The sequence below is a fragment of the Ixodes scapularis genome, unplaced genomic scaffold, assembly GCF_016920785.2.
Source record: "Ixodes scapularis isolate PalLabHiFi unplaced genomic scaffold, ASM1692078v2 PGA_scaffold10__122_contigs__length_95168666, whole genome shotgun sequence".
NCBI lineage: Eukaryota > Metazoa > Arthropoda > Arachnida > Ixodida > Ixodidae > Ixodes > Ixodes scapularis.
In genome coordinates this window covers 33,740,952-33,757,865 of record NW_024609836.1, presented here as the reverse complement: position 1 = coordinate 33,757,865, position 16,914 = coordinate 33,740,952, and the positions used below count along the sequence as shown (strand labels likewise).

Below are 16,914 nucleotides of genomic sequence, written 5' to 3'. Positions count from 1 at the left end.
AGAGGATGGCGTTGAGGAAACGCCTTTTCGGTTTACGGACGCAAGCAATCCACTGCCCCCGGAGACAGGGGTCATGTGGAAAGCGATGGAGTTCGAAGACATTGCAGCCGCTCTCGCCTTGCTGGATTCCTTGCAAGCTACATATGTCCTCGGACAGTATTCTATGCTTTCTGTTTTTATTCGTGCACCCTATGACCCAGCAATGGTGTCCCGATGACCGGGGGACTATTGCCATCGAAGCCTCTGGCTCTAATTAAGTTTGCGAGTTTAAAACAGGAAAGAAAGCGCGAACGAAGTTCGGGCACAGCAGACATCCAACACCGGCGAAGCCTCTCATCTGGGACTTTCAGTCTTTCTACACAATCAGAAAGGGGGAAAGCGCCGGTAGCCCTTTCCCCTTTTCTCTCTCGCCCTCTTTCAGTAAAACGGTCTATACAAAGCGCCAGAAGGAGATTAGCTGCTTTGTTCACCCCCGTTTGACCTCGTCTTCTGATAAGCCTCCACACCTTCTTTTCTGTCTTCGTGTGGCTGTGAGCGAGTGCGAAGGCCGCTTCTAGCAAATCAGAGGGGCGGTGCGAAGCACGTGACCACTCTCCGTAGGGCAAAAAGGCTTGGACGAAAATTTGTCACGTGAGTCACTCTGACGAGCTGATGGGGTCACTGGGGCCGTAGTGTTTGCCATATTCCAAGTTATGGTGAGTTGTAGGGACAAAGTAGGCAAGGTTTGCGCCCGTCAGGCGTCAAGGCCCGTTCACACAGTAGCGTTCGGAGCGACCACTATGCTTACGAACGAATGCAACCGGTTGGAACGACGAGTTGCCATGGCAACGGAGCGCCAAACGGTCGTTTCGTTCGTGTTCGTTCGCAAAGCAAGAAGTTGAACGGAGCTCAACTTTCTCCTTGTGCACGGAACGACCGGAACAACAGACCAATCACGAGTCGAGGTGCCCGCAGCCGCGCGCGTTGTATGCCGGTCGTGAGTCTGTTCTCCCTCGACAACATGGCGGCTCCTCCGGTGGCTCCTTGCTCGGAAGACGCGCTCATTCTGGAAGTTGAGCGCTATCCGTGGTTGTGGGATGCCAGCCGAATGGACTACCGGGACACGGCACAGCGAGAGAATTCCTGGAAGGCGATTGGAATCGCTTTGGGTGAGTATGACCTCTTCACGGAACTATAAAATGTGCGCCTCGACCCAGGGCGTCTCTCTGGATGCCCTGCCTTCGTCGCGCGCTCGTTGCCTTCTGCCAAGCTTTCGCTGCGCATGCACGCTCGCGTTCACACGCAGCTGCACGTGTCTGGGCGTTCCCACTCGAAGCTCGCAAGCCGCCAAAGTGCTATCAAAGGTTCGTTTTGGGTCACGCCAGAGGCAGGACTGCCAATAGGAAGTATTCACTGGCGGCCATAGCTGTGTGCGCGACTGCTGAGCGCGTGCTGATGGCTAGCTTCCAGGGTTCTTTTGCAACGTGCATTCCACGCCGTCAAAATGGCCGGTCTTAGCAGCCTATTAATGGGGGTTCGTTCTGAGCATGCGCTCTAGACAGCACCCACAAATATGGCGCCCAGTGAATACTTCTTATAGACTTCCCTGCCGTTCGCAAAGAAAAGTTTGGATTGTTTGGCATGCCAAACCAAGGAAGGCCATCGCATACCTCAGCGATTAATTTATACCACCTGGGATTGTTTGGACGTGAAACTGAAATCTCGGTTACACGGCGCCTTCTCTCCAATGCACCTCGGTCAGATTGCGGGCTCCTCAGCTAGGATTCCAAGCCGCCAACTGGGGATCTGATTCTTTGTGCCGGCAGTTTGCCTCGGAGCCATTGATGCGGTTTCCGTGCAGCTATCTGTGTCCAAACATTTCCGAGTGGGCAGCGCATACCCGCCCCCAACCTACTGCTCGCACCTCGTTTGCGTACCTCGCATAGCCGTTTGCCAAAATTATGGTACGAAATGGGAAGCGATTATTGATCGAGCGATCAGTAATGAAGAGATCAAACTGGTAGAACATAAAAAGTGTGAATCCTACATTTCAAGAAGTTGAAGAAGGTTTGTAAAGTTTTGGCTGAATGCTGGCAAGCAAACCTGATGCATGTCTTGCACCTATTGGCTGTCCTAATTGAAGTTGTATTATAAATCTAGTTCGATCTTGATTTCTGTTCTAAAACTTGTCTTCATAAGCAACACTTTAATTATTTATGCCATATTTACTTCTTTCACTTCAGGCAGCAACTCTAATGCCTGCTGTCAGGCTTGGCGGGCCTTCAGGGCCAAGTATGCAAGGGAGTCCAAGAAACAAAGTGGCCGGAGCGGTGCTGGCCGCGATGATGTTCCCGTGCCAACATGGCACCTGATCAAGTATCTCGCGCTCCTCAAGGGCCAGATTCAGCACCGACGGTAATATGCTACATTACTTACTGCCAAGAACACGCACAGTTGATCCCGAGTCTGAGTTTAACACATTTTTTCTCTCTTCTATCAGCACCAGAGTGCTCCCTGTTGCCAGGGGAGTGGCATCCACTTCTGCAGCGGCAGCAGAAGCAGAAAAGTCATGCATGATCCCTAGAGGTAAGTTTGCTTACACGGTAACAAAATCTAGAATCGATTTGGGATCACCTACAGAGTCTTGTGGTAAAGTAAAATGAAGGTAAAAAACATTGTGAAAGACAAACAAGCTTAGCATGTCCGAGTGTTGTTAGGACGGGAAGCATCTTGTTTCCTCCCACACACCAGGCTAGATGCCATGTTGACAGACGTTTGCCCCACGTCATTCTATGTGCGGAGGAAGTGTTCTCCAGCTCACTTGATTTCTTTCGCGTCAAGATTTACCTCATGTACTGGAGCCATCGGCGACAAAAAAGAATAGCGTCTGGTACTCGCTTTTTATTTGATTTTTGTACCTGCCAGTCTTTATTCGGAGTGCAGAAGAGCTACCTAACTTGAGGTCAACCCGTCGGTGGCCAGAATGATCCCCGGGGGTACTATTTTGGTCATGGGTGAGAGCGAGATTTCTCTTTCAGTGATGTGATTGCTGCGCCAAGGGGCTAACCATACATCCTGCTACATTTCGCCAAAATATGGGTAATCTGCGCAAGCCTGCGCCAGAGGACCAATTTAGGTCGCCTTTCAAAACCAAAACTAAACTGAGGCACCAGCTGGGACGCTTGCAATTCATTGTTTTACGTTTGCTTTCTTTTGACGAAAATCTGGCACGTCGGAAACCAGTAAAACGGTGCAAGCGGTTTTTAGAAATTGCTTGGCAATGCCTACCGCATTGTACGCTTGTGGGATGTCTGTGCAGTAAAAAACAGAAACAGCGAGTTCCGTCTCAACACGTCACATCAGAACTCTTCAAAACACAAAGTGCCCTTTGTTTGTACAGCACTCAAAACAAGTGTTCTAATTTTCCTAAAAATATCTGCTCCAAAATCCTCTTTTGTTGCTCAGAAATACTGTCCTGGCTGGTCCAAAAGCCGCTTTTGCTGCTCCAAAACACTGTTTTGATTGCTCCAAAGGCCACATTTGCTGCTCCAAAACACTGTTTTGGTTGCTCCGAAATGTGTGCCAAAATGGCTTAGGTCAATCACATCAGTTGATTAGATCTGGGACCATTACCGTCCATTATCGACTAACGGAAGTTCATTATAATACCCTTGTTACACGGGCACACTTAACTGCGGTTACGCTAAACCACAATTAGCGCACAATACTTGCCGACAACATTCTGCGGCGATGCAGTCAGAGCTATGGGCGAACGTGCGCTTGAGCATCTTGAGCACCCATCAAAGCAGTGCACGCGCTCTCTTCACTTCTTTTGAAATAGCTGTCCGAGGATATAGTGCGGCATCTGTGCTGCCACGTAACCGCAGTTAAAGCTGAGTTAACCGCGGTTAAGTGTGCCCGTGTAACAGGGGTATTACTGAATATAATTAGATCTGTTTCCCAGTCTACGGTCGGGCAATATTTCGGTGACAACTTCTTGCCTACCCACAAATGAGAAGAGAGGTCTTGTGGCTTCTGGTTTGCCTGACCCAAATCAGCCTTCATCTATTGGTCAATATTAGGATTTATCAAAATACGACGACCAACCAATCCCTAAATCAGGGGCCCAACGTTTCGAAACCGGTTCGGCTTCTTCTTCAGGGGCAACTTTGGAGGAAAGGAGCCGCGATCTTCTTTTTCCTCTATGACGGAGGCGAATGTGCACGATCCCATCTTCTTCCTCTTTGATCGTTTTTTGAAGACAACTGGTGGAGTCCGTTCACATACACAAATGGCAGTGCGCCAGGGGACCTATTAATGTTTGTTGGCGTGGTCTGAATGTGCCAAGATTCAAGCAAGAGCCTCCGGCGAGGATTAGTTTCGATGTCCAGGATGCGTGTGTTTAGAACCTCAATGCGGTGGTCATTTTTTTTTTTTCACAGTGTTCAGCAACCGCGCTGCGCTCTTGATCGAAGTTGCACACATCAGCCTTGTGTTGACGAATCCGTTCATGATAGTTCTTTGTTTCCCCGATGTACGAGGACGAGCACTCCGCGCAGGGAATCTCGTACACCACACCTTGCGCTTTCTCTTTAGGGGGCCGATCTTTTGGTCGTGGCATAAAGCGTCCAAGGGTTGAAATTGGCTTGTGGGCCACCTGAAAGTCTGTTCACGCGATGCATCTTTTAGGCGCGCCACAGTTTCGCGGCACTCAAGTTTCGCGAAATGTGCTCGTTCACACGTACCGTTTCACGGGCAACAACGATGACGTTTAGACTCGCGAAAATAGTTTGAGTGTTGACCATAAAGTGGCGCTTCAGTTGAAAGCCAACATCGTCATCATCATCATTAGCCATTCAGCGTCGTGTTCTCCATCTCCTTCCACATTCTAAAGCGTGTTTCACATGCAGCGATTTTGGCCCTAAAGCGGCGCAATTTCTGCCGTCGCGGCGCTCGTGCCACTGAATTGCTGGTGCTGGAGTGCTAAGCTCGCCTCCGGCGGGAATCTCTCCGATGCCACGCCACGAGGGAGGGGAGAAGCTTCTTTTGACTCCGCCCCGGCGAGTTTCCCACTCCCCCTCTTACATTTCCGACCCCCCCGGCGGCGGCGAGTTCCCCCAGCGTAGCTCCGATTTTTCCCTACGCTCCGCAGTGAAGTTTTTTTTTTTTATTTATTTTATTTAAATCGGGGATTGGTGGCCGGCTGGGCTAGCGCACAGCAGCTCGAAGCACGTCGAGGGAAAGGTCCGTTGCAGAACCCAGGATCCTGAGTTCAATCCCCACCCCTGCCCTTTTCGATGTTGATGAGCATCGTACCGGCGTGCAGTCGTGTATCACTACTGCGGGATGGACGTTAAAGACCCCAGGCTAGCGGTTGTACGGCACTGGCTAAATTCCTCGGAGAATCGCCCCCGTTGAGGCAGACCACGTTTTCGGCAGTATCAACGTACATACAGCCCAATTTTCTTTATTTAAATCGTAAATGACAAATAAGAGTAGGTAACAGCAGGGATGCTAATTATACAAACATTGCTTGGATATGGCCTATACTCTTAGAAAAAAGGGTATGGATGGTCCTCCCTTAGGGGAGGAACGGTCTTGTAACCTATGTTCCTTTAGAAAGGGAGAAACTTTCGTCCCTGAAGCAGGGGAGTAAAGTTCCTCCGTCGCTTGCATCTCAATATGGCGGCCCCGAATCGAGCAAAGCGAGCCCAATAAGGCTTGACGAGGACGCTACGTCTCTTGTACGGGACGAGAGGAGCAGCAAATAAAAGCATAACACGAGCTTTCCGCGAACTGTGTTTATTTCCGAAGCCAGATTCCCGCCACAGGCGTTTCGAAAGCAGTTACTCAGTCTTCTCGTCGACAGCCATGCGATGTTAAACGGAGACAACCGATACCCAGTTACTTCGCGCACTTTGCGTCTTACCTTAGGTGTTCCTCGAGTCACAATTCCTTCGTCAACCGCATATCACGGAGAAGGGCAAACTCAATCCGCGAACCAAAAGCCGCTCTCGAAAGAACAAACTCGAAGCCGCTGTTTATCGCGTAGCGTGAAAGGTTGAATCGCTAGCCACCAGATGGCGGGGTCGCGGGGTCAAGCAGAGTAATTGCAAGTAGCTAGGCTAGGTGGCGCTAGGTACCGCCCCATTCATGTTCTACAAAAAATAATTTGCTCTTACCAGGCCACTACTGCGCTCCAGAGCCGCTCTCCGGAGCTTGGGGATCCTCTACTATACACACATTACGCTCATTACAAGCATCAGATGAACATACATTTAGCACATACACGGCACACACAAACATCAATACAACGGAGCACCACACAAACCCGAACACTACACCCGTTCTCTGCGTTTCCGTCTTTTATACTGGTCGTTTTGAAAGTACGGAACTTTTCGGTGACTCCCTAAGCATAAAATATATTCCCAGCATGTTGATTTTCTTCCAGCAATGCCATACCCCTGAGAGTATTTTAAAAGGCTCAGGGGATGAATCTCTTATTAAAAAGTAAACGCTCGATCATGCCGTAATTATTTGAAAGCCAATGAATCAACCGCTCCAATGCGGTTCGAACCCATGAGTTTGTTTCCCCACACGGCACGTCGTAGCCTGTATTTCTATTGGTTTTTCTATTTGTGCTGTTCGCGCAAAGCTGCATTTGCCGCCTTAAATTAATCTCTGTAGAGCGGATATTCACTCAGCTGGAAGTGATGCTTCACGGGCTGAGAAATCGCTTTTCGATCAACTTGAATGCAGTCAAAGCTGCGACTAGCGGCAGGTACGGAGCTACGCCGTGGCGAGCTCGAAAACTTCTAGCGCTCATCCCAGCGCGCCACTTGGAGGGCAGTTTCTCCAGGATCCGTAGTATATTTAAACAGCAAAATAAAGGGTAGCTTCTTTTTCCGATTTTACCTACTATTGTTTTTAATGCTAAAATTAAACACAGTAAATATACGTACTTTCCGTCACGATTTCGTACTGTTGTCCTTTCCCCAGAGCGCAATCGCTGTCGGGGACGAGACAACCGACAGTCACATTGGCCACTGTACGATAGGAGGTTACCGTTCAGACCAGCATTCCAACATGACTATCCGCACGTTGATCGATTGCACGTAATCCCTCAAGTGGTATTAAACTTTTTAATGTAAAGCGGAATGTCAACCTGCGACACCCCGCCCCTCCGATCACGGCCCGACCAGCGGCATCAATGCCCGACAGTTTACGATCTCATCTTCTTGTTACACCACTGATACGCGAACACACGGTCACATCGGCGATAATTCCAGTCTTCTGTTCACAACCCACGACACTGCCATCACGATGTTGCAGCTATGTTGTTGACACGCACAAATACAGAACCACGTTGAACGGCGGTTGCACTCAGCATCGGAAAACAGAACCGAACTCGGGACGGAAGGCACCCAGGCAGCCGGCAGCAAAACCTGCCTGTCTTGGACGCAGTTCCTGCGGTTTCCGTAACGTCGAAAACGTCGACACAGTTCCGCGTGGTTTTGCTACCGTAGTTCCGTGCCGCGCGAGTCCCGCAATGCGGAGACGGCCATCCCCCAGTGTACGTGGCGCTGCTGGCACTGCTCCGGAACTTCGCTGTTTCTAGCGGCTTCGTTTGCGCGTTTGATAAAATTAGTGATAAAAACGTCAGTGCAACCGAAATGTTCTGCACGTTTAGACTAGAAGACGGAATTACAGGCAGCCTTCGCTGCCGCTGAAGCTCAATCAACTCAACAGCTCTTTATTAAACAATGTGCGCGGCCTGCTCGAAAAACGAAACCGAAAGAAGATGAGTCGGGAGGGCGAAAGCTTTCTTCCGTCTGCCTGGAGAAGGAGAAAAACGTTTCGTTCCTCCCCTTTTCTCGTGTCCGCTTGGGGGCGCGTCAGTAGAAGGGAGGAAGACGCGCCGTTGCTACTTTTTTCCTCCATTTTTTCTTAGAGTGTAGTTGACTAGACATTGTGATGGTTTGCTGCGCCATGTAGATGCAAGAAAAACGCTCTTGATAAAGATTGAAACTAAAGCAGAGAATAGACGAAAAACAACATACAGGAATGGCGCAGACTAACAACTGTGTAATTTATTTCTCATCTTTCTCCCCCCACACCGCCACACAGACACATTGTGTTTCTTTTTTTTTTTTTTTTTTTTTTTTGTTTCAAGGTAGGGTGCACGTGGAGCGAAAGCTCGCGCTGCAGAACCCAGGATCGTGGATTCATCCCCACCACTGCCCGTGTCGATCTGGATGAGCATCGTACCGGCATGCGGTCGTGTATCACTACTGCGTGGTGCACGTTAAAAACACTAGGCTAGCAGTCAGACTGCACTGGCTAAATTGCTTATCTACAGTAGGTAACAATGTCGCAATGTTCTGGCATGTTCTCCTGCTGTATAAACAACTAACGGCCAATTTTTTTTGTCAAAATACGGTGTGGAAGGAGAAAGATGAGAAAGAAATTACAGTTGTTAGTTTGCGCCATTCATGTACATTGCTTTTCTTCTATCATCTGTTTTAGTTTCAATTTTATCAAGGGCGTTTATCTTGCATCTACGCAGCGCAGCAACCCATCAAAATAATTGTAAAAGCCTGTAGGTAATGATAAATTGCGTTCCTGGTTGCAGATTGCCGTAAAAACACATTTGTTTCTAGGATTCACTTTGTAGATTTTGTATGTAGGATTCACAACGGGGACAACAGTCCATTCATTGCTCCATCGCCTCAAGCCCGGTTCGCAACGAAGTTCATCGCACAGCCACCTTACCACGTCTTTCGAGACGCGATAGTGTTGTTGAAAATCAACGTAGTCCCTGTCAAACACATTGGCGCGGTTTAACTGCCTATGCCGACGGCAAAACACGAACGAAAACGCTGCTATTTTGGACGCTTCTCCCTGATCTCGCACCCAACTCGCCCAAACTCGCCTAGGTCGGAGCCGGCAAGCTTTTCCCATCCGCGGCGGCTTCTCCCACGTCACAATGACGTCACCGCATCTCGCCGCGAGTTCCGAATATGCAACTCTCCGACCGCCTCAAACCCTCCGTTTAACGTCACGATCTAGGGAGTGTCTGCGCGTGCCGTCATGCACGGCGCCGACCAATCGCGGCGGTCGGCGAGTTTGGCGGAGAACTCGCCTCGATCTCGCCGCGCCGAGCTTAGCCCCCCTGGCCAGAGCGCCGCGACGGCAGAAATCGCGCCGCGACGGCAGAAATCGCGCCGCTCTAGGGCCAAAACCGCTGCATGTGAACTGGGCTTAAGAGTCAAAACGCAGGTGAGCTGGTGAACAATCATAATTAAGAAATAAAACCTTAAGACAAGGAAACAAAAAGGGGACATACACACCACCGTCTTGAAATGACAGCATCCAGCTGTCATTTACTTCCATTTACTTAATTTACTCTTAAATTGTCATTTACTAGTTGTTGAATTGTCATTTACTGCCATTTGCTTTATTTACTGTTGAATATGTATAATTTGGATGGAGGTTGACAAAGAAGACTGTTGTGAAAGTAAATGAGAGCTGTACGCTGTGCTGGTTTTGAGACGGTACTGTGTACGTCCCCTTTTGTTTCCTTGTCTCAAGGTTTTATTTCTTAATTATGGCTAAAAATAGACGCGAATTATCATCATCACCAATTACGTCTTCGTCCATCGCTGGATTTTTTTCCGATATGCTACTCACTTTTCCTTCAGTGGTGCTTGCAGTGCTTGCGGAAGCGCCGGCAGTATCCATCGTTCGTGGTTTCGGTTATTTTCGGATTTGGCTCGGCTACAACACCGGCAGTGGTCTTCTCAAACAGCTCGCTCCCCCCTCAAAGGCCACGTGTAAGCGTATCTGAGCGGCCATTGGCGGCGCCCTAAGAGTGATTGACAGGACTCGGCAAAGTTTCAGCAAAAGCTCGCTCCAGAAGCGAGGTGTGCGCGCAACTTTTTTTAGACGCGCGCGTCCTTTTCGGACTCGTTCAGACGGCGCAACCATTTCGCGAAACTACGTATCGCGACCCTAGATGCGCGAGAAAAATGCATCCTGTGAACGGGCCTTGAATACCCTCCTTTGCTAGCACCCGGTACAGCGCTTCACTTGTTCCCTTGATGTATGGAACGCTGATGCGCGTGGTTGGCAGGCGTTTCGTATCAACCTGCGACTGGCGGTGTTGTCGACTTCAGTTTTGACGACGAGCAATGCGGTGTATGAAGCTACCCGTATTTCCGTTCTTCTTGAGGTCGCAAATGAGGGTTTCTTCTTCTTTTCGTCGGTCAGAATCAGTAGAGCAAAGGTTCTTTGCTCTTGATAGGAGTGTGTTAACCACCGATACTTTATGGCTCGTTGGTTGTATTAACCGCCAGTCACAGGTTGATACGAAACGCCGGCCAACCACGCGCATCAGCTTCCCATACATCAAGGGAACAAGTGAAGCGCTGGCACGGGTGCTAGCAAAGGAGGGCATTCAGATGGCCCACAAGCCAATTTCAACCCTTGGACGCTTTATGCCACAACCAAAAGATCGGCCCCCTAAAGAGAAAGCGCAAGGTGTGGTGTACGAGATTCCCTGCGCGGAGTGCCCGTCCTCGTACATCGGAGAAACAAAGGACTACCATGAACGGATTCGTCAACACATGATGTTCGCAACTTCGATCAAGAGCGCAGCGCGGTTGCTGAACACTGTGAAAAAAAATGACCACCGCATTGACTTTCTAAACACACGCATCCTGGACATCGAAACTAATCCTCGCCGGAGGCTCTTGCTTGAATCTTGGCACCTTCAGACCACGCCAACAAACATTAATAGGTCTCTTGGCGCACTGCCTTCTGTGTATGTGAACGTACTCCACCAGTTGTCTTCGAAAAAACGATCAAAGAGGAAGAAGATGGGATCGTGCACATTTGCCTCCGTCGTAGAGGAAAAAAGAAGATCGCGGCTCCTTTCCTCCATAGTCGCCCCTGAAGAAGAAGCCGAACCGGTTTCGAAACGTTGGGCCCCTGATTTAGGGATTGGTTGGTCGTCGTATTTCAATAATCATTTCCCCAACCAGACAGACTTCTGTCTAATGTTTACTTTTAAATATTAGGATTTGTATGGCAGGAAAACAATTTCATATTTGCTAATAGCCTCGTCCCACTAGAGCGACAAACACCGATTTTTGTCCGACAACACCACAAAGTTCCGTGTCGCCAATGCTGTCCCATGCACTGGAACGACCAACACCCGCGACAATCGCCGACAAGTGCTGACAAACAATCGACGACGGACGAGCTTTTGTCTGCCGTTGGACTTGAAGTGCAGCAAGCAGTCCCACTGAGAAACATGTCTCGGAGACAAACTTATCCTCCTCGCCCGTTTGTGCCTTCCCTCCCTTCTACCCTTCCTCCCGTTTTTCCCGTGCATCGCTCCGCCGCTCGAAATTCAGAGAAGTCCTTGGCGGCCACTCCTCGTTCCCGTAGTTACGGCCCCTCGATTGCGCGTAGTGGTCGCGGGCGCGGCTTGCTTGCTGGCGCCGGGCGGTCGTGTTGCGAAAGGGAAATTTCTGTAGCTGATTTTGCTCGCGAAAGCTTGGTGCGCGAGGTGGTACTTTAAGACGCCGAGGTCTACTCCCCTGCATAAGAATGGATACACTCATGCTCGAGGACTGACCAAAGTAAGACCGCTCTCCACGAAGTAGGACATGACGTTCCGCGGCAAACCATTCCGGCTGACGAGAGACTTGTCATCACGTTCTGTGATAATCGGGATGCCGTATTGTCCTCCCAAAAACGCCTGCCCTCGATCATTCGGATGTGAAGCTATAAACATCCTCAAAATCGGCGTAAAATTCCGTGGCGCTCACCTACAATTCCTCGAACGACCCAAAAAAGGAAAGATTTGGGTGTTCTAGTTCGGAAAAAGTTTTGTGTCGATTGTCACGACAATTTGCGGAAAGTCGCCAACGGCAAGGGAAGACAAGCGGAAGCTTTAATAAAGAAATAAAGTAATCGTCTCCACTTTCACCGTGTTTGTCAGCGCGCTTTATGCCCAAAGAGCAAAACACGAAAACAGTGTCGCCAGACTCAGTTTGTCTGTGCATTTTGAAGTGTTTTGTTGACAACTCCAGTCCCACTAGGAAACAGGTTTCCTTGTCCCCGTGTTCTGCGTCGTGTCCGCCAAGTGGGATGGCGGACTCCGGCATACAGGCTGTCTGTCGGTGTCGTCTGTCGCTCGTTGTCGTGCGTCGCTGTCGTTTGCTGCTGTCTGTTGCTCTATGGGACGCGGCTATAAGGAACCACAGGTCTGACGATCACTTCCAATGTCAAATTGCAAACAATAGTTGCAGCCTGCGTCCGGTTTAACTTCACCGCGGCATTTGGTTCGTAGAACATAATTTGCTTTCTATTTTTGGTGTGTTAGCAGATCACTTAAAGGTACACTAACAGGGTATTTATGCTCGTCAAGGTTTTTATTTGTACTTGACATACAAGGACCCAACTATTCAGAACACAATCCACCTTTTTCGGAGAATTTTGTGCGCAGGCGCGAACTTGAGGAGAGAGTAGGAAAGGGAAAGGCGCCATCTTTGCGGGCTCTCGCAACACCGACGTGCGTCGTACGCTGCCTGGCTTCGCTCGCATTGCTAGGCGCGTCTGTCCGGCACTGCCGCGATGCCTCAGCGCTGCTCGGCTGTTGGATGTTCAAACAGCAAGAAAAATACGCGGAACGTGAGCTTCTTTAGATTTCCGAAAGCTGCCGCGCACCTCAAAAAGAGAGAGAAATGGATTCAAGCGCTGCGACGCCAGAACTCCGACGGGACGCCTTGGCAGCCATCTGCAAACTCGCGTGTTTGCAGTGTCCACTCCATTGGAGGTTAGTAACATTCACATTTGTTTGAACTCAGGAGATACCCGTCATACTCCGTGCAGGCTAGTCATTCATAGCAAGGTTTTCTTTCCCGATTTTTACGACGCAGGCGTATCTTCACGAGACCAGAATCACCCGGACTTCGCCCCCTCCTTGTTTACATACAAGCCGACACCTGCCTCCGCGCCGAGTTTGCTTGCACGGTACAGCAGGGCAGCGAAGAGGCGGGACGCCAAGCCGTTGTCACGGAAAACAGATCAAGGCATTTGTTCTCATGTGCGGGATTGTTGCCGACTGGTTCCAAGTCCGTTGCGCCGCGTCAGTGATCAGAACCCACCTCGGAGGCACTCACTTGATCGAATGACGTTTTAGCGAACGCCCACGTTTCATCGAATGACACTTTAGCGAATAGTCGGACGCCGCCAAGTGGGTTCACATTTTTGTAATAAGCGCCGCAGACTGTCGCCGCGAAGTGTCGTAAGCAAAGCGCGGGGGGGGGGGGGGGGGGGGGGGGGCGGGGGGGGGGGGGGTTAACGCGCGCCCCCGTTATTCGCTAAAAGTCGATTCGCTCAAATGTCGCTGTTCGCTATAACATAATTCGCTCATGTGATTTGGACCCGAAGGTATGGAGCCTCTGCCCCCCCTTTGCCGAAAAGTTCCCTGCTTCACTTTGCTGAGAGTACCCATTTCTAAGAAAGAAAATTGACTGAGCGCAAACCCTTCGAATGTAATCTATCTTTTAGCTGCATAGTGTCGTACTTTCCATCAATATGTCCCTGCGTTTGAAGCTCCAAAGCAAATATTAGTTTTAATGCTGCAGGTTCAGTTGCTACAACCAGCTCTACTGTACCACAAGGTTGTGCAGCAGGCGGGCTACCGGACGACGACGATGAGCCTTCTGGTGGAATGGACGAGGAAGAGCCTGCTGTAAACGACATTGAAGCCTCTGGCTTCATGTCGTTTCGTCATTGCCATACTGCCTTGGGTCTCCAGGCTTCAGTTTTTGCACTTTTTGAGGGTACAAAATTTCCCGCACAAGTTTTCAGTGCGAGTGCAGTGCACAATGCGGCGAAACATTGATGCACCCAGACGGCCGACCTTCTCTTTCTTCCAGGTAGGATTGTCACCTTGTCCTAAAGTAGATTTGCACACGGCATGTCGCTCGTCCTCACTTAGTGGAGTTGCTGATGACACGCGGCTTGCCATAATGTCCAGGCTTGTTTTCGAGAGATCTTCAGTGTCCTCTATGAGTTGTCGTTCTTTAGCCGGCCTTGGAACCTCGGTTGTATAGCGGTTCCACTGCGCTGAGGGAGCAGCAGATTGCATTTGCCTCAAAATCTCCGTAGTCTTGGGGTTCTTCGGCACAGCTGTTGTTAAGGCCGCACAGGTTCGGCGCTTCGGTTGTTTTGGTGTCGTCTTGTTGATGACATGCTTTCTGAAGGTGATGCCCTTCAGTGCACTCACCGTTTGTTTCTTGACTGTAACATACAAAAGAATAAACGAGTACAGTTGCCTGCAATGTTGCAGTCTTAGCAGCCTCAGTTTCCTCTCTGGGACGCACAGTCATACACACAAGTTAGTTTATGCTGTTGCGTGCTTTTTAAATTTGTACGATCCTACTTTTAGTATAAGCAAAGGCACCCTTAATGATTGCTACCTGGCGGGCCGCGGGTATCTCCACCCTAAAGTTTTATTACTGCTGTATAGAAAACAATATGTTCAAACCGTAGAGTCCAAGCTCGTGAGCTATACTATTGCCAAGAAGAAACTAGACTACAGTAGAATCAAATAGCAGTTCCGCGGTCTACAAGGAACACACGCTCTACAGTTCATGCCCATGCCGTACGTTGGTACCTATGTCATTAGGAAATTAATGTAGAGTATATTAGGAGCACACATGCGTGGTTGATACGCTCAGTAGATGCTTTTGATTTGCCTACATTACTTGTGCCGGTGTGAACTATTTGCAAATGCAGCCTATTTTGGAACACATAGAAAAGTACATTGCCGTATGCAGGTATACAGCTTCACAATAGTAACTAAATCACTCATTCTCATGAATGATTCATCCAAACACCCTCAGCTCCTCCCTAGCGCCCCACACCCCACTCACTAGGTTAAAGAACTCTGGATAAACCCGATTCGCACTACCCACCTTGTGCAGGTGCGATCCATTTGCACCTGACATCTGTTGTTGATGGTTTCTGGATGTCGCACAGCGTAAAGAGCAGGCCAGCTATGTGCTGACATGTTCCGCTCAACGTGCAAAATTTATATTTACGTTTGAAACTCATTAAAATATTGAATACAAAAATGTCCTACTACAGAATTTTATATCAACAGGTCATCTAGTTCGATAAGTGGATTCATGGTTTAGCTTGGCCCTTTTTAGTTCCATGCTGAAGTACCACGAAAAAAACAAGGACGACAAATGTTTTTTTTTTTTTTTTTTTATATGACCTATAGCGTCACGCATACAATATGATCAAAGGACTGGCACACACGGATCTCGATACAAATGTGCCGAAAGTAGGAGACTATGGAGCTCACATCTTACAAATGACACATCTTGTAATCCCTAAGACACATTATTACATCGCCACGGGTTTTACCGAAGAAATAAACTCACCCTGCAACGCAGTCGCAATACGCTTGAACGATATCGGCGCTCTTGGAAAGCGATATCAGTTGCCTGTAATGTCCCGGCTTCATAGACGGTGCAGACGTGCTCCTTACAAGGTGAACGGTGTGGTCGGCATCAAAGTTATTCACCATGACCTTCTTGACGTAGGTTTCTTCTTTGAAGGCACATCCTTTTCGGAGTTGCCTGCAGTCCTTCGCGAAGTACCGATCGACGCACGCTGTGCTGACGACCGGTACCGATGCAGCATCGGCAGTCTATCCGTCTTGAAAAGCGTACAGACGGATAAAGTCCGCAGTGTCGAAGACGGTTGCTTTACTCGATCCTCCGGGATCGTCATCAGCCATTAGTAGAGAACGACAGCCGGAAAACAGCGAGAAAAACTTTCCACAACGAACGAACCAAAACAGTCGCGTCGAGGAAGCGAACAGAGTGGCGGCGTGACGGGTTGACGGAAGGACGGACTGAGCCCGCAAACGTTTTGAATTATCTCCACGAGGGTGCGCCACGGTCGCGACAACGAACTCTGAAAAAGGCGAAAAAGGTCCATTTGCGGCTCAAAACTTCTTTTCTTTCCGCCCGAAAGCCGCCGACTAAGAGCTGGTTGGTTTAAAGGGGCACTGACACCCCAAAGGTCGTATTTTTTTTTATTGTCTAAAACGATGCAAGTTGCTGTCATAGACATGCAAAAAAAAAAGAAAAAAAAAACGCATTGCGAAAAAAAAAACTTCCCGCGCGCGCGCGCCTTTTTATTTTTGGCGTTTGATTCTCCCGTCTCTAGCCTCCTCGCTTCTTTTGATTCGTGACGTCAAGAATCACGAAATTTAGAAACTTTGTAGGCGACATTTTTATAACATTTAATAACGACAACCGTAAAACATGTTTTTTAACGCAATTGCGAACGCACTACGGCCCTTCTTTTTCAAATACCAAAAATCGGGAGTTCGTTGTGGTGCCGTCTCCTAGATTTGTATCCTCCAACGGAAAACAGGTGACACCGCTCAAAACCGGTCCGCCGGCGCTCGCTCCGCTCGCTCCTTTCCTCCTCGCTTTAGGTCGCCATGGCAACAGCAGGGAGTCGTGAAAGAAAGTGGACTCTCTGGACTCTGCAATATTTGACGTCAACGCACCGGCGCGGATCGCGCGGGAACGTCGAGGTCGGCATTTGGAAATTGTTTTTTTATTTCACAAATACTGAATTCCCAAATTTCAAATTTTTAGGGTAATTTCCCGGCATCGTTTTCAATCGTTTGGGATAATAAAAAAATGATTTTTATGTGTCAGTGCCTCTTTAAGTCGCGCTCACTCTCTTCTCTATGGTCACATGTCGGTTTCTATGGTTAGAAACAACCACCCAAGCTAATCAAAGTCGTGGGTCATCGAAGGCACACACTTAATACTAGAAATCGACAAAAATATGATACACATTTTTTGTGGCTTCTAAAAAACTGCAAAT

General features: G+C 49.0%; 1 pseudogene; it reads right to left on the bottom strand.

Moving 5' to 3' along the window:
- Positions 1-14,078: 14,078 nt before the first annotated feature.
- LOC120843158 lies at positions 14,079-15,728 on the bottom strand (annotated as a pseudogene).
- Positions 15,729-16,914: the final 1,186 nt, after the last annotated feature.